The 24,826-nt window shown below is 50.3% G+C and overlaps 1 protein-coding gene and 1 pseudogene across 1 annotated transcript in view; both read right to left on the reverse strand.

Moving 5' to 3' along the window:
• LOC141121576 (uncharacterized) overlaps positions 1–24,826 on the reverse strand; it is a 129,808-nt gene that overhangs the window by 88,798 nt on the left and 16,184 nt on the right. The window lies entirely within an intron of this gene.
• On the reverse strand, positions 2,396–2,511 carry LOC141121582 (5S ribosomal RNA; annotated as a pseudogene).

Raw genomic sequence — 24,826 nt, forward strand, 5'->3', positions numbered from 1 at the left:
GGGGCATTGCAGAGTATTGCGGGGCATTGCAGAGTATTGCGGGGCATTGCAGAGTATTGCGGGGCATTGCAGAGTATTGGCTCGATGTACCGGTAGTATTCCTGAGAATACTACCTTGGAGGTCCTTTTCCTCAATTTAGCTCCCAAGTCCCTAAAAATAGGATTTTTATAACAGCTTACCTGTAAAATCCTTTTCTTTTGAAGTACATGACGGGATACAGAGCCATAGTAATTACTATGTGGGTTATAGTCCACCTTCAGGTGCTGGACACTGGCACACCCTAAACAGGAAGTTACCTCCCTATATAACCCCTCCCCTACCGGGAGCATCTCGGTTTTGTATCAAAGCAATACACATGTATACTAGAAAGAGGGGCGGGACCTCTGTGTCCCATGATGTACTTCAAAAGAAAAGGATTTTACAGGTAAGCTGTTATAAAAATCCTATTTTCTTTAATCGTACATCACGGGACACAGAGCCATAGTAATTACTATGTGGGATGTCCCAGAGCAATGCCAAATGAGGGGAGGGAGACAACAAAAGTAGGGCACCATGAGAACAGAGCATTTATACTGCTGCCTGCAGTACACTGCACCCAAAGGTGACAACCCCATGTCTTTTTACATCCACCTGATAGAATCTGGTAAATGTATGGATTGAAGACCAAGTTGCAGCCTTGCAGATTTGAGCCATGGAGGCTTGGTGAGCCACTGCCCACGAAGCACTAACAGCTCTAGAGGAGTGCGTTTTGATTTGAGAGGGTAGAAACTACCTCTTTAAAACAATAAGCTAGAACGATTACTTGTCGAACACATTTAGAATAGTAGATTTCCATGCTGCCTGTTCTCTTTTAGGACCTTCAGGCAATACGATCAAAACATCCGTTTTCCGAATCTGAGCAGTCATCTTTAAGTAGACTGTTTTCACCACATCAAGAGAACGTAGTGATTTTTCTTCCATAGAACAGGGTTCTGGAAAAAATGAAGATAGAACAATATCCTGGTTTAGATAAAAACCTGATACTACCTTTGGTAAAAAGTTAGGATGATGACGCAATGCTACCTTATCCTTGTGAACAATAATAATATGGCTCTTTACAAAAAAAAGCAGCCAATTCTGATACCCTTCTTGCAGCAGATATGGTTACCAAAAAAAAAAATAGTTTCCTTGTCAAAAAGAACCAAGGGAATATGTCGTATCAGCCCCAAAAAAAAGGCTGTTTTGTAATGCCGACAAAACTAAATTCAAGTCCCAAGGGTTCAGGGGTGACCTAACCTAGCCGTGTTACCCCCTGAATAAAGTTACGAACCAAAGAATGCGAAGCAAGTGGTCCTTGAAATAATACCGATAAGGCCGAGACCCGTCCTTAGAAAGCACTCCAGCTTTATTTCTCACCCCATCTGCAGAAAGTCAAGGATTCTACCTTTAACCTATTTCCTGGGGTGCAGCTCCTGGTTTCACACCAGGAGACATATGCTTCCCAGACTCCATAATATATAATTATGGAGGCCAGCTCTCTTGCATTAACCAAGATAGAAACCACTGAACCTGACAGCCCCCGTGTGGGTCTCAATAGCCAAACTGTTAAATTTAGCGTTTGTAAAGTAGGAATACCGGACCTTGTGAAAGAAGGTCTGACCGTGGCGGTAGGGTCCAAGGGTCCCCTAATTTCATCTTTATGTTCTCTGCATACCATGATTTCCTGGGCACCGCTGGGGGCCACAAGAATCACAGACTTCCCTTTCTGCTTGATCCTGTGAAGAAGTCGTGGACGTAGGCAGAATAGGAGGGAATGCATAAATCAGTGAGAACCGATTCTACGGAAATAGCAAGGCATCTGTTCGGCATGCTAGCGGATCCTTTGTTTTTGACACAAAGTTGTCAATTTCTTTGTTGAACCTGGACGTAAACAGATCTATGTCTGGGATCCCCCATCTTTGACATATTGACAGGAAGATATCGGGGTGAAGGAACCATTCTCCCGGGAAGTAGTCCGCCTGCCAATTTTCTATTCTTAGAATGAAGACCGCTGATAGGCAAAGTACATTGTTTTCTGCCCAAGATAGGATATGATTCACCTTTCTCTCGGCCGCACAACTTCTTGTGCCCCTTGGTGATTGATATAGGCCATTGCTGTGGCAATGTCGGATTTAATCCTGGCAGGACAATACCGTAAACTGAACGTTCAGGCCCTCAGAACCAAGTGCTCTGCCTAAATTTCTAGAATGATAATGGGCAAGGCCATTTCTGATCTGGGCCACTTCTCAGGGACAGTTGCCTTTTCCAGGACGGCTCCCCAACCCAAAAAGAAAGTTTGGCATATGTTATTACCACTTCCCAGGTAACTAAAAGGAAGGATTTTCCCCTTTGCAGATTTTTGGCTCCGGCATACCCAACCTACAGCACCTGGTATTTTCAGGTGGTCCATCTGGGTACTAACCAGGCCCGACCCTGCTTAGCCTCCAAGATCATACGAGATCGGGCACTTTCAGGGTGATGTGGCCGTAGGCTTTGGAGTCAGACACATTAGGAATCTAGAGCTTGAACCCTTTGTTCCAAGCCGATAGGATACTGTTTTGCAGCAGTCTCTGAAACTGAGCATAAGGAACGGCCTCAAATGAAGCTACCATCTTTCCCAACAACCTTATGCAAAGTTGAATAAGTTGCTTCGACCACCTAAATCAGTTCCTTTATGGCGCTGATCTTTGCCTGGGGCAAGAATACCCTTTTTTGGGTGTACCTATGATCAGATCCAAGCCTTCTTCATGGTTTTAAAGAAGATTTCTCCTAGGTTGAGAATCCAACATAGATATTCCAGGTAGTTGAATGTGGTTACCTTACTTTGGTCTAAGCGGGCTACCGACTGGACTATCAAGAACAGATCGTCTAGGTAAACCATAATCGTTATACCTTGGGCCCTTAATCTGACTAGAAGAGGGGCCAGAACCTTTGTAAACGCTCAAGGTGCAGTAGCTAGACCGGAAAGCAGAGCTACACACTGAAAATGAAGATTTTCCACCTTAAAAAGTAGATATTACTAGTGAGCGAGGAAATAGGCATATGGAGGTATGCATCTTTGATGACGATTGATGCCAGAAGTTCTCCTCCTTGTAGGATGGAGATAACTGATTGGATTGACTCCATGCGAAAAAAGAGTGGTTATATTCAGGAATTGAATTTAGATTTTTGAGATCCAGAATGTCCATTTGGATTTAACCAAAACCAACCTCTGCTCTTACATGGGGGCCACCATGATCACTATTTGCCAAAAGATGGTCCAATGCTTGAGAGAAAGACTTCTTTTTCTCTGGATCCGTAGGAACGTTTGATCTGAGAAAACAAGGAGACAGGAACTCTTGGAACTCCAGTTTGTACCTTGGAGCTATTGAGGAAGTCCCCCATTCGTCTTGACATTCTTCCTGCCAATTCCTTGAGAACTGCAGAAGAATTCCCCCTATTGAGTGAGTGGGGGCGCCTCCTTATAAGGAGGCTGCAGTATCTTATAGGTTTCCTCCCCCAAGACCTCTTTTGTCCCTGGAGTTAACCCTGAGGATTACCTTTTGAACCTGACGGCGGAAGCCGTGGTAACTGCCTGGAGGCTGATGCCCCTGGCACAGGAGAAGGAGCTTTAAAACGAAAATATATTTACTCCTTTTCTTAAATGGCAAAAGTGGTACTTTTTCCACTAGAATTTCTTTGGATGTATTATCCAAAACATCCCCAAACAGCTTTTTCACCGCAAAAAGGAGAACTAGCCAGGAGCTTCTGCATGGTGCTTAGCGAAGGGCGCAAGGCCTGAAGGATAGAATCTCTCATAGCAACTATTGCAAACATAAAGCTGCCAGATCCTGGGCCCGCTGAGCAGGATAACCTTGAACACCTGTTTAAACTGGTTTCTCAACGATTAAGCAATTACTGTCAGCACAGGCTGAGACACTCAATCTGCCATAGAAAAAAAAAAGTGTTTTTTTTTTTTTTTTTAATAGGAATTCCAATTTTTATTCGTTGGATCCCTAAGCATTTGAGCATTGTCTGCCGGACAAGTCAAACTCTTATGCACAGAGGATATAGCAGCGTTAATTGCTGGTATACCCTACTTAGTGAATTTCCTCCACCATAGGATAAAGTGTGAAAATTTTTTAGGAGGGAAAATAATGCTTATCTGGGTGATCCTTTCAGATACAAAAAAGCTTTTCCAACAATGAATGGACAGGAAAAGGCATGCACAGCTTGAGGAGGCTTTAGTGAACCCAAACACTCAGTTAAGGGTACATAAATGTGGAGCGGACCATTCAGCAAGAAATTGCACATCAATCTTTTGCAGCCAGCACAAATCGAGTTTTTTTTAAACCCACTCCCACATTGGAGGACGCCAACGCCGCGCTAAGCCCCGCCCCAACTGTCACATTACGCCCCCTTCCTTCTCTTTCAAAAAAAGAGAGCGTTTTCCCGCGCAAGCACGGGCCTCCGATCCGATGGGATCGGCTGAGTGAGGGAGGGATGGCGTGGAGGAGACCTGGAAGCCGCCGCCGTGTAGGGGCAGTAAAAGAAAACGGCATTGCCAATCGTTTTTAATTTTCCCATATACTCAGCCTCATGAAGAGGGGAAGAGTTCAGCCCAGGTGGGGGTGTCTGGAGGAAGCAAAACCCCCCAAACTTATTGGAGGTCTGCCTGCTAGCCGGAGGAAAAAAAAAGTCTGCTGCTTCTGTGACACAGCGTGATCTCCGAGCAAAGCATGAGAAGGTATGTGCTCCATACAGCCCCCAGTGGTGACACTTAGGCATGACAACATTTACTTTAAAAGGAGACATTTCATTAGAAAATTTAAAAATTCCTTAGAAAACTCCACTTACCTTTCCCACTGCAGGGTTTTCTGTGGTAAAACCAACAGACCCAATCTTCACCCTTCACGGTGGGTTCCGTTTACAAACCTTCAGGAACCGGGGACCCTCGGGGAACCCACAATCCTGGACCTGTAATAGCACCCCGCCAGTAAAACTTTATGGCCTTAATACCAAAAGTACTGGATCCCGGAGTCCAGCTCTCTAAAAAGAGAAGCGTTTACAAGTAAAATCTCCTTTCTTCGGATACGAGGCCCGGGTACCATTCAATTTGGCCTAAAAGACACTTTGAATAGCTAGCCCCGGCAAGGATTGCTCCAGTGGAGCTCAGCACAGCACATCTTCACTCGTGACCAACACCTAGACACTGGCAAAAAAACTGAGATGCTCCAGGTAGGGGAGGGGTTATATAGGGAGGCAACTTCCTGTTTAGGGTGTGCCAGTGTCCAGCACCTGAAGGTGGACTATAAGCCATATAGAAATTACTATGGCTCTGTGTCCCTTGATGTACGATTAAAGAAAAGGTTCTTTAAGACACTCCATCTGCCTCTGAATTTGTCATTGGTGCCAACGTGCACCATGACAGCTGGGTCTTCTCCAGCCCCTCCCAGTAATCTGTCCACCAGATCAGAGATGTGCCGAACCCAAGCGCCCGGTAGACAACATACAGTTCGGCGTTTCAGGTCTTTGTTACAGATTGCCCTCCTTTCCCTTCGCTCCCCCCCCCACTCTCACTGGAGGAGTTCTTACCCCGGCAGCTAGGAGAGTCCCTCAGCTCCAGCAGTGCTGGTCCCTGACTGGTTTCACCAATGTCACTCAATGGAGCGTACTTATTGGGATGCTCCAGCCCTGGATCAGCCCCCCTGGCACTTCCCCCTCTACCCTTCCTGTCACCCATATACTCTTAACTAGTGCCTGCACCTCTTTGTCTCCACCCGCCTCTGTGCTGGCCCCTGCCGTGTATGTTCCTGGTTCTCCTTTAGTATGAAGGTGCTGACAGTTGCTTCCCCAGATTCAGAACCTGGGCTTCCAGGGAAACAATGTGCTTACATTTTGCACAGCAGTATTCACCCTCCATCGGATGATCAAGGAATGCATACATGTTGCAAGATGTACAACAAGTCGCCTCTCCACACCCACAGGGCATCGTACCTATTAAACTTAATGAGGATTGGGGATTATACCTTGTCCAAATTACCTAACAACTAGCTTCCTGACACTAATACTCAACACACAGGTACTCAACAAGACAATACACAAGTAGTCCCCATCAGAGCCCCCACCCACAGCAAGTGCCCCCATCAGAGCCCCCACCCACAGCAGGTGCCCCCATCAGAGCCCCCACCCACAGCAGGTGCCCCCATCAGAGCCCCCACCCACAGCAGGTGCCCCCATCAGAGCCCCCACCCACAGCAGGTGCCCCCATCAGAGCCCCCACCCACAGCAGGTGCCCCCATCAGAGCCCCCACCCACAGCAGGTGCCCCCATCAGAGCCCCCACCCACAGCAGGTGCCCCCATCAGAGCCCCCACCCACAGCAGGTGCCCCCATCAGAGCCCCCACCCACAGCAGGTGCCCCCATCAGAGCCCCCACCCACAGCAGGTGTCCCCATCAGAGCCCCCACCCACAGCAGGTGCCCCCATCAGAGCCCCCACCCACAGAAGGTGTCCCATCAGAGCCCCCACCCACAGCAGGTGTCCCCATCAGAGCCCCCACCCACAGCAGGTGTTCCCATCAGAGCCCCCACCCACAGCAGGTGTTCCCATCAGAGCCCCCACCCACAGCAGGTGTCCCCATCAGAGCCCCCACCCACAGCAGGTGTCCCCATCAGAGCCTCCACCCACAGCAGGTGTCTCCATCAGAGCCCCCCCCCACAGCAGGTGTCCCCATCAGAGCCCCCCCCACAGCAGGTGTCCCCATCAGAGCCCCCCCCCCACAGCAGGTGTCCCCATCAAAGCCCCCCCAGCAGGTGTCCCCATCAAGGAATGCATACATGTCGCAAGATGTACAACGAGTCGCCTCTCCACACCCGCAGGGCATCGTACCTATTAAGCTTAATGAGCATTGGGGATTATACCCTGTCCAAATTACCTAACAACTAGCTTCCTGACACTAATACTCAACACACAGGTACTCAACAAGACAATACACAGGTAGTCCCCATCAGAGCGTCCCCCACAGCAAGTGTCCCCATCAGAGCGTCCCCCACAGCAAGTGTCCCCATCAGAGCCCCCCCACCGCAGATGTCCCCATCACAGCCCCCCCCAGCAGGTGTCCCCATCACAGCCCCCCCCCCAGCAGGTGTCCCCATCACAGCCCCCCCCCACCAGCAGGTGTCCCCATCACAGCCCCCCCCCCACCAGCAGGTGTCCCCATCACAGCCCCCCCCCCCCCCACCAGCAGGTGTCCCCATCACAGCCCCCCCCCCCCACCAGCAGGTGTCCCCATCACAGCCCCCCCCCCCCCCCACCAGCAGGTGTCCCCATCACAGCCCCCCCCCCCCCCACCAGCAGGTGTCCCCATCACAGCCCCCCCCACCAGCAGGTGTCCCCATCACAGCCCCCCCCACCAGCAGGTGTCCCCATCACAGCCCCCCCCACCAGCAGGTGTCCCCATCACAGCCCCCCCCACCAGCAGGTGTCCCCATCACAGCCCCCCCCACCACCAGCAGGTGTCCCCATCACAGCCCCCCCCACCAGCAGGTGTCCCCATCACAGCCCCCCCCACCAGCAGGTGTCCCCATCACAGCCCCCCCCCACCAGCAGGTGTCCCCATCACAGCCCCCCCCCACCAGCAGGTGTCCCCATCACAGCCCCCCCCCCCACCAGCAGGTGTCCCCATCACAGCCCCCCCCCCCACCAGCAGGTGTCCCCATCACAGCCCCCCCCCACCAGCAGGTGTCCCCATCACAGCCCCCCCCCACCAGCAGGTGTCCCCATCACAGCCCCCCCCCACCAGCAGGTGTCCCCATCACAGCCCCCCCCCACCAGCAGGTGTCCCCATCAGAGCCCCCCCCCACCAGCAGGTGTCCCCATCAGAGCCCCCCCCCACCAGCAGGTGTCCCCATCAGAGCCCCCCCCCACCAGGAGGTGTCCCCATCAGAGCCCCCCCCCACCAGGAGGTGTCCCCATCAGAGCCCCCCCCCACCAGGAGGTGTCCCCATCAGAGCCCCCCCCCACCAGGAGGTGTCCCCATCAGAGCCCCCCCCCACCAGGAGGTGTCCCCATCAGAGCCCCCCCCCACCAGGAGGTGTCCCCATCAGAGCCCCCCCCCACCAGGAGGTGTCCCCATCAGAGCCCCCCCCCACCAGGAGGTGTCCCCATCAGAGCCCCCCCCCACCAGGAGGTGTCCCCATCAGAGCCCCCCCCACCAGGAGGTGTCCCCATCAGAGCCCCCCCCACCAGGAGGTGTCCCCATCAGAGCCCCCCCCCACCAGGAGGTGTCCCCATCAGAGCCCCCCCCCACCAGGAGGTGTCCCCATCAGAGCCCCCCCCCACCAGGAGGTGTCCCCATCAGAGCCCCCCCCCACCAGGAGGTGTCCCCATCAGAGCCCCCCCCACCAGGAGGTGTCCCCATCAGAGCCCCCCCCCACCAGGAGGTGTCCCCATCAGAGCCCCCCCCCACCAGGAGGTGTCCCCATCAGAGCCCCCCCCCACCAGGAGGTGTCCCCATCAGAGCCCCCCCCCACCAGGAGGTGTCCCCATCAGAGCCCCCCCCCACCAGGAGGTGTCCCCATCAGAGCCCCCCCCCACCAGGAGGTGTCCCCATCAGAGCCCCCCCCCACCAGGAGGTGTCCCCATCAGAGCCCCCCCCCACCAGGAGGTGTCCCCATCAGAGCCCCCCCCCACCAGGAGGTGTCCCCATCAGAGCCCCCCCCCACCAGGAGGTGTCCCCATCAGAGCCCCCCCCCACCAGGAGGTGTCCCCATCAGAGCCCCCCCCCACCAGGAGGTGTCCCCATCAGAGCCCCCCCCCACCAGGAGGTGTCCCCATCAGAGCCCCCCCCCCACCAGGAGGTGTCCCCATCAGAGCCCCCCCCCACCAGGAGGTGTCCCCATCAGAGCCCCCCCCACCAGGAGGTGTCCCCATCAGAGCCCCCCCCACCAGGAGGTGTCCCCATCAGAGCCCCCCCCCCCACCAGGAGGTGTCCCCATCAGAGCCCCCCCCCGCAGGTGTCCCCATCAAAGCCCCCCCCCCCGCAGGTGTCCCCATCAAAGCCCCCCCACAACAGGTGTCCCCATCAGAGCTCCCCCCACAGCAGGTGTCCCCATCAGAGCTCCCCCCACAGCAGGTGTCCCCATCAGAGCTCCCCCCACAGCAGGTGTCCCCATCAGAGCTCCCCCCACAGCAGGTGTCCCCATCAGAGCCCCCCCCCCACAACAGCACAACAGGTGTCCCCATCAGAGCCCCCCCCCCACAACAGGTGTCCCCATCAGAGCCCCCCCCACAACAGGTGTCCCCATCAGAGCCCCCCCCCCACAGCAGGTGTCCCCATCAGAGTCACACTACTGACTACTAAGGATGAGCTCATGCGTGTTCGCAACCCGCACGTCCAGAGCCCGCCAGGAAGTTGGCACCGCACAGCGCTAGGTGTCCCAGGTCCATAAGTGTTCGGGTTTGGCTTGAAGAAAAAGTGGCAACCCTACACTGGAGTCCCTGGGTGGGGGGAGGGTGCTGCAGAGTCTGCCTTATCGGAGTTGTAGGTGTAGGGTCTGGAGGAAGCACTTGGGTCACTCTTCTTGGGACAGCAACCAATGGCAGTCAGAGCAGCACAAGAGGTTGCACACAGGGGAGAGAGCACCAGCTGCCCCCCCCCCCCCCACTACACCACTGGGCTAGCCCAGACGCATAACATCCTAGACATTCGGCAGTTGATGCAAAATCGCAAACGACTGATCAGTTTCATTCCAAGACACTGTATTGTGCCGGAATGAAGGTGCCCGGGACCAAGGACAGAACTGGCAATTGTGGGACTTTCCCGGGGAATCCGGGACGGTTGGGAGGTGTGTATGATGGGAATTGAAGTTCCTGAACAACTGGAGGGCCATAGTTTGAAGACCTCTGGTAAAGACTGATGTACCAAGATCATTGGTAGAAAAGGTGACACATCTCCAAAACGAAGAGGATGTTCCGGCCCCGTAAGGGGGAAATGTTCTGACCCTGAAGGGGTTAATCTAGGTTTCCACACTATATATTTGTGTATCATCATCTGCTGGAGATAAAAGACATCACAGTGACTATGGAGGAAGAGGATGGACATGACGGGGGGGTTACTGGGTGTAAATAGAAAATAAGATCTTATTACCTCCTCTTCTGCCAGTTCCATCAATGTCTTCTCTCTACTTCCTCCTGACTCACCTCTCACCTGGAACTTCCTGTCTGTACCTGACATCACTTCCTATTTCCCTCTAGATATGAAGACTAGATAGGTAGAAGTTAGATCACCATCTTGTGGAGCATAGAGGAACTGCAGCCCCAAGACACATCTTAGACTTCCAGTGTGAACACAGCCTTGTGCTGTGTGCGTATGTACTGTATATTATTAGTATTATACAGGATTTATACAGCACCGACAGTTTACGCAGCGCTTTACAACATTAGGGCAGACAATAATACAATTGCAATACAATTTAATACAGAAGGAAACAAAGAGCACTGATCGTTAGAGCTTAAAATCTAAGAGGGAGGGTCAAGACTAGGGTTGCCACCTGTCCGGAATTTACCCGGACAGTCCAGGTTTTGAATCATGTGTCCAGGTTTCAGTCCACCTGAAACCCGGACACAATAATCAGACAGGAATGTGGCTCAGGACAGAACTTGACAGGAGGGTGAGGGGGCACTATGTGCGCCGCATTACTATTCTCTTTGTAGTTCCCCAAAGGTGTCCCTGGTTTGTTACAATCCTATAGTGTATATTAAAAAGGAAAAAAAACACTGTGCGCTGCTGTCAGGGGTACTCACCAAGGCCGAGATGCCAAGAGCAGCTCCCTTTGCAGCTGTGCGCACTCTACCCCTGGAAGTGGTACAGAGGGTATAGGGCACAAAGTGGCACGAGTCACCAGCAGGTAGAGCTGGTACACCGTGCAGTGGTAGGCTTGGCACCAGTCTAGAAAAGAAGCCCGGCTGGGGCTATAACCCAACGGATCCGGAAGTAGAGACTGGGGATGAGTCCTTTGGAGAAAGCCGGTGGTCAAACACGGGTAATCAGGCAGAAGCAAGTCCTTAGTACTAGCCGGCGTCATACACAGAAGGTCAGGCAGGTGAGGCGGGAGAAAGAGAGTCCTTTAAACAAGCCGAGGTAGAGTAGAGGAGTCCTGGGGTCAAAGTACTAAAAAAGATCAGAGCAGGTCAGGGTCAATCCAGGTCACAACAGGTAATCACAGGATAGCAGAATTTGAGGCAGGAACACAGGAAGCTGAGAGACAAACCAGCAATTAGACAAGAGACTGAGCAGCCTTTTATAGGCCAGCAAGGCGGTTCCACGTTATACGCGCTTCAGTGCGCATGTGCCGGAGCCGTCATGCTATATCGCGCACTCGTATGCGCCGCTCCGCTGTATCACGCACCTGCATACGCTGGAGCGCATTCCACTGCACATGTGCACGGAAAAGTGCAGATACTGGCATGTCTGGCTTCTGCCATTTCTCTGATAGTGCCCCCCGAAGGGGCAGCCTCTGGATGCCAAACTCAGCCAGTACTCCTGGGTATCTTTTGTGGAAGGCTTGTACCAAACGTGGGGCGTGTAAGTTATTTGAAGGTTCCCAAGAGTTATCTTCTGGGGGGTACCTAGGGTTGCCACCTGATTCACCCGGACAGTTCGGGTTTTGAATCATGTGTCCGGGTTTCAGTCCACCTGAAACCCGGACACATTATTCAGACCAGGCTGTGGCTCCCCAAGTAACCAAGATAGTCATACACAAATCTGTTGCCACTACGGGTGGCGGTTTGGGGACAGGTTTGGCATCACTGAAGGGTGGAGTGATGATGTCAGGAAGAACAATTTGGCCACACCCACTGGTGCGCTCTGTGTGCTACATTACTACTCCCCTTGGGGCACCCAAATGTGTCCCAGGTCTTTTATAATCCTATAGTGTTTACTGCAAAAAAATTAAAAAATTGCCCTGTGCTGCAAAAGTGTTCGGGTTTGGCTTGAAGAAAAGGTGGCAACCCTAGGGGTACCCCTTCCATTTTATAAGATACTGGATTTGTCCACCCCTTTTCCTACAGTCCATTATAGCCTCCACCTCAAACTCATTTTCGTCCTCAATTTCAACTGGAGGAGGTGGTAATTCTTATCTTCCAGAAAAAGGACTGGGGACCACTGGTTTTAGCAATGATGCGTGGAAAACAGGATGCACTTTGTAGGAGCTAGGTAGTGCTAATTCAAAGGCCACAGGATGCACCACTGTCTTAACCTTGAAGGGGGCGATGAATATTGGACCCAACTGCCATGATATACATGGTAGTCTAGGATTAATGGCGGATAGCCAAACCTTGTCTCCTACTTTGAAGGTCGGGTTACTCCTTCTCCCCCTGTCATAGTACCTTTTGTAGCTGTCCTGAGCCTTCTGCATAGCTTCCTGGATCTGCCGAAAATTTGTTTGAATGAAACTTATTCAGTCTTGCACTGCAGGGACTGAAACTTCCGGGAAAGAATCAGGAAGGAAGGAGGGGTGAAACCCATAATTGGCCCAAAAAGGAGTTTGATTGGTGGCTGTGTGTATGGAATTATTGTAGGCAAATTCTGCACAAGGAAGAAGAGAAATCCAGTTGTCTTGGGACCAAGAACAGAAGCAGCGAAGGTATTGTTCTAAAGTCTGATTTGTTCTCTCTGTTTGGCCGTTACGTTGGGGGTGATATGCTGAGGAAAGGCAGATTTTGATTTCCAAAGACTTGCAGAGGTCCTTCCAGAGTTTGGAGGTAAATTGAACTCCCCTATCTGACACGATATTGTTAGGTACCCTGTGGAGCCTCACCAATTCTTCAATGAATATGTTTGCCGTATCCGAGGCAATAATAATAATAATATGCCAACCATGGCCAAGGAATGTGTCATTTTTGAAAGATGATCGACTATTACCAGAATGGTAGTGAACCCTTCAGAGGGAGGCAAGTCCACAATAAAGTCCATAGAGACTTCCCTCCAGGGTTGTTACGGGATGAGTAAAGGATTTAGCAGGCCCCAGGATTTAGTGTTGGACCCTTTGCTGCATTGGCAGGTAATACATGATTTGACATAATTTTTACAGTCTTGTATCCAACCCGGCCACCAAAAAGAATGATGTATTAATTCAGAGGTTTTTTTTGTACTCCAAAATGTCCTGCAAGCTTGTGATCATGAAAAGTTTTTAAGACTTGGAGTCTTACTTGTTGTGGGATAAATATTTTATTCTGAGCCCATAGCAGACCAGCCTGTTTCTTCAAGGAAGATACCTCTGGTTCTGTACACTGGCTGGAGGCCTGTTTGATGGCAGTCTTAAGGTCAGGCTGGATGAGAATTTTGTTTTTTTGCGGAGACAGGATGGTACTAGATTCCGCTGTCTGGGGGCCTCTGGGAACATCCGGGAGAGTGTGTCTGCTTTTCCATCTTGGAGCCAGGTCAGTAAGAGATGTGAAAGTTGAATCTGGAGAAAAATAATGCCCATCGGGCTTGTCGGGGTCTTAGGCGTTTTGCTGTCCTGAGGTAACTCCAGGTTCTTATGATCCGTGAAGATCATGATAGGATGGTATGCACCCTCCAACAGATATCTCCACTCTTCCAGAGCAAATTTGATGGCCAGCAGCTCTCGGTCACCTACATCATAGTTCCTCTCAGGTGGGCTTAGCTTCCGAGAAGCGAAAGCCACAGGGTGAAGAAGGGCTTTATGACCTTGTCTTTGGGACAAAATTGCTCCTGTAGCTGTTTCTGAGGCATCCACTTCCAACACATAAGGTAAGGCTGGGTCTGGATGCTGCAGCATTGGAGCGGAAATGAATAGATTCTTTAATTTGTCGAAGGCTTCTTGGGGCCACTGGAACTGATTTTGCCGGCGTGTCAACTGAGTAATGGGAGAGATGATTGACGAGAATGCCTTTATAAATCTGCGGTAAAAATTGGCAAAGCCCACAAACCGCTGAACCCCTTTTTTATCCAAGTTGGCTGGTCACTCCTGGATTACTTTTCTTTTTGTGGGTCCATTGCAACCCCTTCTATGAAAATGATAAGCCCTAGGACTTGGATAACTGTCTTTTCAAACTCACTTTTTTCCCCTTTGACATAAAGTCTGTGTTCTCTGAGAATTGTGAGTACTTTTTTCACATGGATTCGGTGCAGCTCTACTGTGATGGAAAAGATAAGGAAGTCATCAAGGTAAACGATTACGAAGTTGTCCAGGTACTTTTGGAAAATGTAATTTGCCAGATGTTGTAACATGGCAGCGGGTTGCATAGCCCAAACAGCATCACCAAGTACTCAAAGTGTCCAAACCTGTACCTGAAGGCTGTCTTCCACTCGTCCCCTACACTAATCCGAACGAGGTTGTAGGAGCCTCGTAGGTCTAGTTTGGTAAAGATTTGGGCAATTCGGAATCGTTGAAACAGTTCTGGGATGAGAGGGAGCGGGTAGCGGTTTTTAATGGTAATTTTGTTGAGTTCTCTATAGTTCACACAAGGTCTCAAGGTGCCATCTTTCTTTTCAACAAAGAAAATACCCACTCCAGCCAGGGAAGAGGATAGGCGGATGAAGCCCTTTTCGAGATTTTCATCAACGTAAGACTGAAGGGCTTCCAACTCGGTTTCAGAAAATTGGAATATACGGCCAAAAGGAATCTCGGAGCCTGGTAAAAGTTCAGTAGGGCAGTCATAAGGTCGATGAGGTGGCAATCTATCGACTTTCTTTTTATCAAAGATGCCCATGAATTTGTGGTAAACTAGGGGAACATGCTGGAGGTTGTCAGATACAGGCTGTATAGCCAGGCAGGAGGCTGCGTCATTGGAAACTGGAACAAAGCAATGTTGAGAGCAGTAGACAGAAGAGAAGTAAACTTCTTTCTTACTCCAGTTAATCTGAGTGTCATGGGCTTCTAACTACGGGAGTCCAAAGATGATGGGGAACATGGGTGAGCATATGATGTCAAAGCAAAGAAACTCCTGATGGCCGGAGTCTGTGATGGTGGGAATGTGTCTAGTTTCTCCGGTAACGGGGCCCAAGCAGGGTAGGGACCCGCCAGCCAAGTGTATCTGGAGGCTTTTCTTCTTGTTTTGAAGAGAGATATGCAGTCTTTGGGCCAGGGATGCATCCAAGAAGCAACTGCATGCCCCAGAGTCAATGATGGCCAATAGCCGGATATCCTCTTCCGCCACCTGTAGGGAGACAGGGAGGACAAGGTGAGATTGAGCTGAACCAGCGACTTGAAAGTTCATGACATACTGTGGACGTGACTTACTGGGTCTCACGGGACAGTTGCACAAGAAGTGGTCTGCTCCTCCGCAGTAAAGGCACAGGTTGGCTTGTCGCTGGCGTTGTCTTTCGTCAGGAGTGAGTGGGGACCAGACCAGACCCAGTTGCATAGGTTCACTTTCAGAGGTGAGAGAAGAAGAGGGAACTGGGGAAGGTGAGTGAACTGGAGGGATCCTGGGAAGCATCCAGGTAGGCCGTGAGGACTGGAAACGTTCAGAGCGCCGCTCCCGTAAGCGCCTGTCTAGTCTTATGGCCAATTGAATCAAGTTTTCCAGGGAGGTAGGAGTTTCAACCCGTGCCAGCTCGTCTTTAAGTGTAATTGAAAGGGCCTGGCCGTACTGATATTTGAGAATGGCCTAATTCCATCCTGTATCCCCAGACCATTTTCGGAACTCGACAGTGATGTCTTCCACTGGTCTTTTCCCTTGAGACAGAGTGTGCAGGATGGTTTTGGCGGTGGCTGTGCACTGGGAATCGTCCTAAAGTTGCGCCATAGACTCGAAGAAAGTTTTCACAGAGTTTAGTATGGGGCTTTTTTGCTCCAGGAGATTATGGGCCCATGCTTGGGGCTCTTTAGACAGCAAAGAGACAATGAACCCCACTTTTACTGTTTCAGTAGAAATAGTCCTAGGCTGGAGGGCCAGATATAAAAAACAGGTGTTTTTAAATGCCCTGAACTTCTTTCGGTACCCCGAGAACCGTTATGGTGTGGGGACCCTTGGTTCAGGAAGTGTCATCACTACTGCAGGGGCTGTATTGGCCCGATCCTGTGAAGAGGACGTCCCACTGGAAGATGCTGGAAATGAATCTGCAGAAGCAGGAGACACTGTCTGGTGCTGGAGACGGCCTTCAATTTGAAAATAGCCCTCTTGTAACCTCTGGACTGCCTGCGTGAGAGTTGTAACTTGCTGGCACAGAGCCTGGAGGGGGGAACCCACTCTGTCGGCCTCTGGCATGGCTGGTTTGTACTGTCAGGGGTCCTCACCAAGGCCAAGATACCGAGAGCGGCTCCCCTTGCAGCTAAGCACACTCTACCCCTGGAAGTGGTACAGAGGGTATAGGGCACAAAGTGGCATGAGTCACCAGCAGGTTAGATGGGACTTGCGTGATGATCACAGGTAGAGCTGGTACACCGTGCAGTGGTAGGCTTGGTACCAATCTGGAGAAGAAACCCGGCTGGGGCTCTAACCCAACGTATCTGGAAGTAAAGTCTGGGGATGAGTCCTTTAGAGAAAGCCGGGGGTCAAACACGGGTAATCAGGCAGAAGAAGGTTCTTAGTACTAGCCGGGGTCATACACAGAAGGTCAGGCAGGTGAGGCGGGAGAGAGAGCGTCCTTTAAACAAGCCGAGGTCAAACACAGGAGGCAGGCAGAGTAGGGATGTCCTTAGGCAAGCCTGGGTCAAAGTACTGGAGAAGATCAGAGCAGGTCAGGGTCAATCCGGGTCACAACAGGTAGTCACAGGATAGCAGAACTTGAGGCAGGAACACAGGAAGCTGAGAAACAAACCAGCAATTAGGCAAGAGACTGAGCAGCCTTTTATAGGCCAGCAAGGAGTGTCCACGTTATGTGCGCTTGAATACGCCCGCGCGTCACGCTGTATCGCACACCCGTATGCGCCGTTCCGCTTTATCGCGCACCGGCATGCGCTGGAACGCCATTCCACCGCACATGTGCACGGGAAAGTGCCGATACTGGCAAGTCCGGCTTCTGCTATTTCTCTGACAGTGTGGGGGTTTGGCTTGAAGAAAAGGTGGCAACCCTAGTCAAGACATAAAAAAGGTAGGAACTGTGGGGGATGAGCTGATGGAGAAAATAAATGTACAGTTGTTAGGTGGGGGGCGGATAGGCCTCTCTAAAAAAAGATGAGTTTTTTCAGGGATCATATGGGGTGGACAGAGTAGGAGATAGTCGGACAGATTGGGTTAGGCAGTTCCAGAGGATGGGAGAGGCTCTGGAGAAGTCCTGGAGGCGGGCGTGGTGGAAGGTGACAGGGGAGCTAGAGAGCAGGATGTTTTGGAAGGAACGGATAGAACGATTTGGTTTGTATCTTAAAACTAGTTTAGTGATGTAGGTGGGGGCCGAGTTGTGGATGGTTTTTTGTTGGGTGAGCGAAAGCCAGTGAAGGGATTGGCAGAGAGAGGTGACAGACACTGATCAGTTGGTTAGGTGGACGAGTCTGACAGCAGCATTCTGAAGCGGGGATAGCCTATGTAAAGGTAAGCCAATGAGAAGGAAGTTGCAGTAGTTGAGGCGAGAGATGATCAAGAAGTGAACTAGGAGCTTTGTGGTGTCATTGGTTAGGAAGGGGCATTTTTTGGAGTTGTTGTGGAGGTTGAGGCGGCAAGCTTTGGACAATGAATGGATGTGAGGCCGAAAGGAGAGTTGAAAGTCCAGGATTACACCTAGAACCTTAGCGTGCGGGGACAGGTTGATAGTTGAGCTGTTGATTTCGACAGAGAAAACAGGGGAAGCACTCACCCCCGTAGGAGCTGCTGATGAATGTTTAATCCTGTACTCTGCCTATCAACCCCAAGAACAGTCTCAACCCCTCTGGCACACCTATATGGTAATATTAGTGTAAGACGGTAAAGAGAAACACTGTAATGGTACTCCATACAGTATATTTACCGTAGCTTTGGAACTCGTCACTTCACCGGTTGCAGTAATAGATGAGGTCTCACACCAATTGTCAATTAACCATATAAGAAGTTTACTGAGAAAATACTTAGCACAATAAACACTGTGGTAACTTAAATATAGAGAATGACAATAGATAACAGTCAATGTATACATGAAACTGAACAAAGTTACATAGTTACATAGTTACATAGTAGGTGAGGTTGAAAAAAGACACAAGTCCATCAAGTCCAACCTATGTGTGTGATTCTATGTCAGTATTACATTGTATATCCCTGTATGTTGCGGTCATTCAGGTGATTATCTAATAGTTTCTTGAAGCTATCAATGCTCCCCGCTGAGACCACCGCCTGTGGAAGGGAATTCCACATCCTTGCCGCTCTTACAGTACAACATTCAATGATTACCATAAGGATGTATATGCAGACAGGCGTACAGTAAGACAGACGCTCAATATACTCAAACACTTATATTAAGCGCCTTCCCACTGACTTCAGAACATACATACCAAATCTGCAATAACTGTTATGAACATACAGCAATACAACGCAATACATAGATCCTGTGCTCAAGGGCTCCCCTTAGGCTGTAATACAATGTTCCCAATGCAAAATGAACTATGGTATTTTGTAGAAGATGATAGAAGTCCCTTTGTCTTCTTGATCTTCGCTAGCTCAGGATATTAGACTGCAGTATTTGTAAATCCAACAGGGAAACAAGTAGACAGCAGAATGTAGGATAAGTGATGCGCTGATAATTTTGTACTTGCAAACAGAAGACACTTGTAATACTCTCTCCTTAGCAGTGGAGGTAATGCAGCATTAACTTTACAGCACAGGGAAGGCAACCCTGAAGTTCCACTGTCGGCAGCCTATGGATACGTGAGATCACTTCTGTGGGACTACAAGTCTCACTAACAGTCTATAGCTGACACGCTTATTTAACAGTACACTATATTGATCTGGGCAAGTGCCCGCTCACCACAACAGGCCCAGATGCTTGCAAGGCTCCTTTCCTGATATCTCAGTCCGATCCAAGCTGGCGCCGTCACACCGCACCGCTCCTTCTGATGGCTGATGACTGTAATGCAGGAAACCTCTAGAAATCTTGGGCTCTCCGGTCCATCCGCACACTGATCCAGCTGACTGTGCTCTGGAACTCCTCAGAGGCCAAATGATTCCGCTCTGTGCCTTACAGGCCGCTGTCTCCTGGTCACACACAGACCTCACTGCAGGAAGGTTTTGAATGGCGTCCCAAGAGGCCAGAAACATGCCACGCCTGTCCCTTTTATCTGCTTACCCAGCAGGCTGTTCTGTGACTTGCCTTGTGGGTAGGTGAACTGGGCATTGTGGGTCAGTAGTTCCCAGACTGAGTTTAACACCTGAGTCATTTCCTCATTAAACTACTAATTCCACAATGCATAATTGTTGCTAAATAGAGAAAAGTTCATGCCAAAGTTGTAGCAGCCACTAGAGGGAGCCATTCCTTTACTTAAGGAATAGCACACCACCCAGTAAGATGACTTTGGTAAACCCCTGCGTTACACTTGATTTTGGGCAGATTGAGTTTGAGGCAGTGATGTGACATCCAGGCTGATATGTCCGTTAGTAAATTAGACTGAAGGAGTGAGCTGAGGGGTAGAGAGATAGATTTGGGTGTCATTGGTGTAGAAATGGTATTGAAAGCCATGGGAGGCAATCAACCGACCCAGGGAGGAGATGTAGATTGAGAATAGGAGAGGTCCAAGAACAGAACCTTGGGGAACCCCAATGGAGAAAGGAAGAGGAGAGGAGGAATTGTAAGTGGGGCATTTAGATACCCATTTTCTCTCCCACCCTGATATATCTAACGCAAATCCTCCCCTATTGGAGGATTATTGGCTTAGAAATGAGGGTTCCACCACCCCTGTTATCACTTGGGATGCTTTCAAGGCATGTACTAAGGGATATTTCATCACAACCATTACAGCGGTTCTGAAAGACCATGCTGCTGACACCAAAGCCCTTCAAGATCATATTACGGCTCAAGTTTAGGCGTATGCTACAGACCCTGCCCCGCCAGTTTTGATGAACTTATGGCTGCTAGAAGGGAGCTCCATTTACATGTCAGAGGTCACGAGACTGGATCTGCATAAATGTAGCACCCTCCTACAGGGCCGCTGTTAGAAATCACGGGGCCCCCTACAACCTACCTGGCAGGCCCCCCCCGGGAAATCAAATCGCTAAAATGTTATGGTCGCAATGGTATGCTTTGCAGCCATGGCAGAAATTAGATCCTTGCTACTGCTGCCTCATGACACCTGTTTTTTTTTTTTAATTGCTGCGGGGCAATTTTACATTGTGAGACCGCACTGCAGCTGTAAGCTAAGTATTTGGCTTCAAGGTGCAGAGCAGCCCCATTGAACTTAATAGGAAGTTTGACAGGTGGTGCTGCCTGTCAAATTCTGCAGCCTGCAGTACAAATGCCGCAGCTCTGAAGTAAAGCATTGCAGCCATGGCATGTATACAGCCCTGTATGACAGCTGGCTTCTGTCGAAGGGGCTTGACCAAAAAAGGGCTGCTGACCATCCTCCCTGACCGGAGTGTTCTGGTGGGGCGTTCCCTTGTCAGAACACAATAGAATAGCAGGGGAGATCGCTGTACTAACATTGGATTGTTAGTACAGAGGCTCTGAACTGAGGTGTCAGTTTTTTTTTCGTTCAGCCTGTGGGGTTTAGCAAAAGTAAACTAGCAGTGTATACGAGACATTGGGCCACATTCACATTTGAGGTTACCTGAATGTGTGACAAAGTGCACAGGTAATGGGCAATTTGCAGTGCATTTCGGAAATGCACTGCACATGCGCTTGGAACTTGTGGTGCCCAATAATTGTTAATGGCACCCCAAATGCAATGAGCAGACATGCATTTTGTCATGTGGCAAAGCTGCATGCCTTAAAAGTTTCTAAAGCCTCTATGAGGTGTTTGTCACATATACAGGGCCCTCTGATTCCTACTGTATCAAAGTGTATTGCATTTGTACTGTCTACCCTCAAGTTGTAAAACGCTACGTAAACTGTTGGCGCTATACAAATACTGTATAATAATAATAATAATAATAATAATAATAATAATATGGCAGCCCATTCAAGTGAATGGGTTACCCTATGTGCGAAAAACAAGAAAAAAAAAATGAAAATGTGAGCAGGAATGTTTGTTACTGCTATGTGAAGTATAAAGGGACCTTAGGCATGGGATATAGAAATGGCTGGGCAGAGATGCCTGGCAGCTGGAGAGATAGGCTGCTTTCACACTGGGGCGGTGGGGGCGTCGGCGGTAAAACAGCGCTAAAACCATAGTTTTTGCGGCGGTATTCGGCCGCTAGCGGTGCGGTTTTAACCCCCGCTGGCGGCCGAAAAAGGGTTAAAAACGCTCGCATAGCACGGCTATAGCCGCGGTATAACCGCGCTGCCCCATTGATTTCAGTGGGCAAGAGCGGTTTAGGAGCGGTGAATACACCGCTCCAAAAATGCGGCTTGCAGGAGTTTTTTTCTTCTCCTGCCAGCGCACCACTTCAGTGTGAAAGCCCTCGGGCTTTCACACTGAACAAACAGTAGCAGCTGTTTTGGGTCGGTTTGCAGGCGGTATTTTTAGCGCAATAACGCCTGCAAACCGCCCCAGTGTGAAAGGGCTCATATAGAGAGAGAGAGATGTGTGCACTGGCTTCTTGCTCAGCACTGCAGTGACAGCTATCTGCAGTTCTAGGCTGGCTTCATATTCACCTCTCTCCAAAATCCTAACATTTTGTGACTTTGTTCCAGCAGCAACACCGAACCCCTCCAGCAGAAGCACTGCTCCGTCCAAACCCTGGAGTTCAGTGAACACAGAGCAGTGACAGCACGATCTGGAGGGAGGGGGATCAGAGGTCAGGACTCAGGGAGGAGGTGAAGCAAGCTTCCTGCTCACGCTGACCAGAGATAACACTGACGAGGAGGAGTTTCAGGACCCGGCAGAGACACAGGCAGACTGAGACTGCAGCTGTCTTCTGCTCCAGATCGGGACACTTTACCATTTGCCAGTATGTAGAACTGATCCCCCTGCAGAGCTGCCGGAGGGAGAAAGCTGGCAGCGCTGCAAGGAGATCTACAAGTGTCAGAAGGCAGTTCAGCTGGCTCTCCTGCTCTGCAGGTTCCCGGGCCCCTCTTCTGAAGTGACAGAGCTCGGGCTTCCTACAGGAGGGCTGGCTGTACTGCCCTATCAGTGGCCCTGCCCTCCTAGGTAGGTGCTAGAAGGAGAGAGTGTAGTTTTTGGTCTTTCTGCTTACCAGGAAGATGGTCAGGTAAAACTTAGAGTGCTCCCTGCCTACCAGGGAGCAGGATCTATTGGTTAGGTCTGCTCATTGTACTCAGTTGCAGCTCAGCTTGTTCTGACTGTCCCCCCACTGGTCCAATAGGAAGGCATAATGGACAGTGGGAGGGGACCTGACAAGTGAGTGCACAGGCTTTGTTACAGCCCTGGCAATTGGCAGAGAGAAAGTGCTGCATTGCATGTTATGCCTCGTTTCCACTGAGCGGATCGGTTCGGTTCGGTTCGGTACGGTACGCTATTTTGGGTGTTTCCATTATGAAAGCGGCCCATACAACCGAACCGTTCCATTCAGGGTCCTGCTTCAGATGTGGGGCCATAGAAAATGGAACGGTTCGGTTAGGGCGGAGCTACGATACATTCCACTGATTGGTGGACGTGTGCCGCCATGCCAGGCATTTTTTCTAAGCCCACGTATGGCCCCTGTCGGTCCGACTTGCAGTGGAAACGCTCGCCTGAATAGGCCAGACCATTCTAGGCCTTCCAAACCGATCCGCTCGGTGGAAACGAGGCATAAGAATACTGTATAAAAAGCCAGAGTGCATGTGCTCAGAGTAAGTTGAGCCAGGGAACAGAGTTCAAGAGGGAGGGGGTGGCTGCCCTCTCCTTCACAGAGGAGGCTGTGCGGCCCTGGGTGGTCAACCCAAGGGCCTAGAGAGAGAGAGAAGCTGAACCCAGAGGTCCTACAGAGCTGACTAGAAGGGAGACACCAGGAAGGATCTGATTCTGCCTACTGTGAGTACAGATCTGTGTCTTGGGGCCTGTTAAGTGAGGGCCGTCCCCTTCAGCTAGAAGATTCAGAGGACGGGTTTCATTAAAGGGGATGCTAGATAGTGTCCTGAAGATAATTTAGTGCATCAAGTCTGCTGCTAGTGAGAGCAAGAAGACTTAAAACTTCTATATATTTGGCTGTATGGTCAAAGCAATGTGGCTGCTTCTACTACCAATCCAGTGAGGCCAAGTAAGAGTTGTCCTTATCCTTTGTGAATAGTTCCAGTTGGAGTATCCCACTCATCCCTTCTCCCATCCAAGTTCTAAAATAAAATTCAAAAACACAAATACCCTGGACTGGTTATTGAGCAACAAGCAACGGGAGTATAGGTGGGACAAGCAGGAACTCCTAGCAACCAAGCAGGAACCCCTAGCAACCAAGCGGGAACCCCTGGCAACAAAGTGAGAAACCCTCAGCAACCAAGTGGGAAACCCTCATCAACCAAGTGGGAACCCTCAGCAGCTGACTGGGAACTACTAGCAACCAGCTGCAGGTAACCAGAGAGAGGCCTATGAAGTCAACACTCAGCAAGCCCTAAGGGAACTGTGCTACATAAAAGTAAACAAACTTTTTTTGAGCAGGGGGATCGTAATGGGAGGTTCCTGTCCCTGTTAGCTCAGCACAACACTCCATTCACCATTGTCCCAGAGACTAAAACAGCGGCCAGTTTGGTAATCTCCTCCACCAATGGTATACTTACTGAATTCAGGAATTATTATAGCCATACTTATTCTTCTTCCTTGCCTCCCAAATATAACCATACCTTCCAACTTTTGAACTTCAGAATTAGGGACACTTGAGAGAGGAAGTGTCCCTATGCACGCCGCGGCAAAAAACAGGTGTGGCCAAATGATTAAGAGTGGGAGGGGCTTATGGGGCGTGGTTACACCAAACTCGGGCTTCCTGCTTTGATTGCTCTGCCACAAGCAAGAGTCTCACAGACACAAACCCCAGTACAATCATTTTAAAAAAAGAATAAAAAGCTTCCATTACAGATGGTTTTGCACACACTGTGGAAAAGTATGTTACACAAAGTGTGGAAGGATTCAGGAGTGCGTTATGTACAGAGTGCAAAGTTCAGGAATGCGTTATGTACAGAGTGCGAAGTTCAGGAATGTGCTATGTACAAACTGCGAGGTTTAGAAGTGCGTTATATACAGAGTGCGAGGTTCAGGAATGCGTTATGTACAGACAGTGAGATTTAGGAGTTTGTTATATACAAAGTGAGAGGTTCGGGAGTGCGTTATGTACATACAGTCCCTTGTTACCCTATGCATACAGGAACTTCTAATTTCCCTGCAACTCAGGATATGCTGGGAGTTGTAGTTCCCCTGTCATTATGGTCATGCTGGCAGTTGTAGTTCCTAGTCACCCTGACCACCTTGGGAGTTGTAGTCCCCCTGTCACTCAGGCCATGCTGGGAGTTGTAGTCGCCCTGTCACTCAGGCAATGCTGGCAGTTGTAGTCCCCCTGTCACTCAGGCCATGCTGAAAGTTGTAGTCCCCCTGTTACTCAGTAAATGCTGGGAGTTGCAGTCCCCCTGTCACTCATTAAATGCTGGGAGTTGTAGTCCCTCTGACACTTAGTAAATGCTGGGAGTTGTAGTCCCCCTGTCACTCAGTAAATGCTGGGAGCTGTAGTTCCATGTCACTTGGTAAATGCTGGGAGTTGTAGTCCCCCTGTCACTCAGGCCATGCTGGGAGTTGTAGTCCCCCTGTTACTCAGTAAATGCTGGCAGTTGTAGTCCCCTGTCACTAAGGCCATGCTGGCAGTTTTAGCCACTCACCTCTGC

Source organism: Aquarana catesbeiana, unplaced genomic scaffold (assembly GCF_042186555.1).
Source record: "Aquarana catesbeiana isolate 2022-GZ unplaced genomic scaffold, ASM4218655v1 unanchor225, whole genome shotgun sequence".
In the NCBI taxonomy this organism is placed as follows: Eukaryota; Metazoa; Chordata; class Amphibia; order Anura; family Ranidae; genus Aquarana; species Aquarana catesbeiana.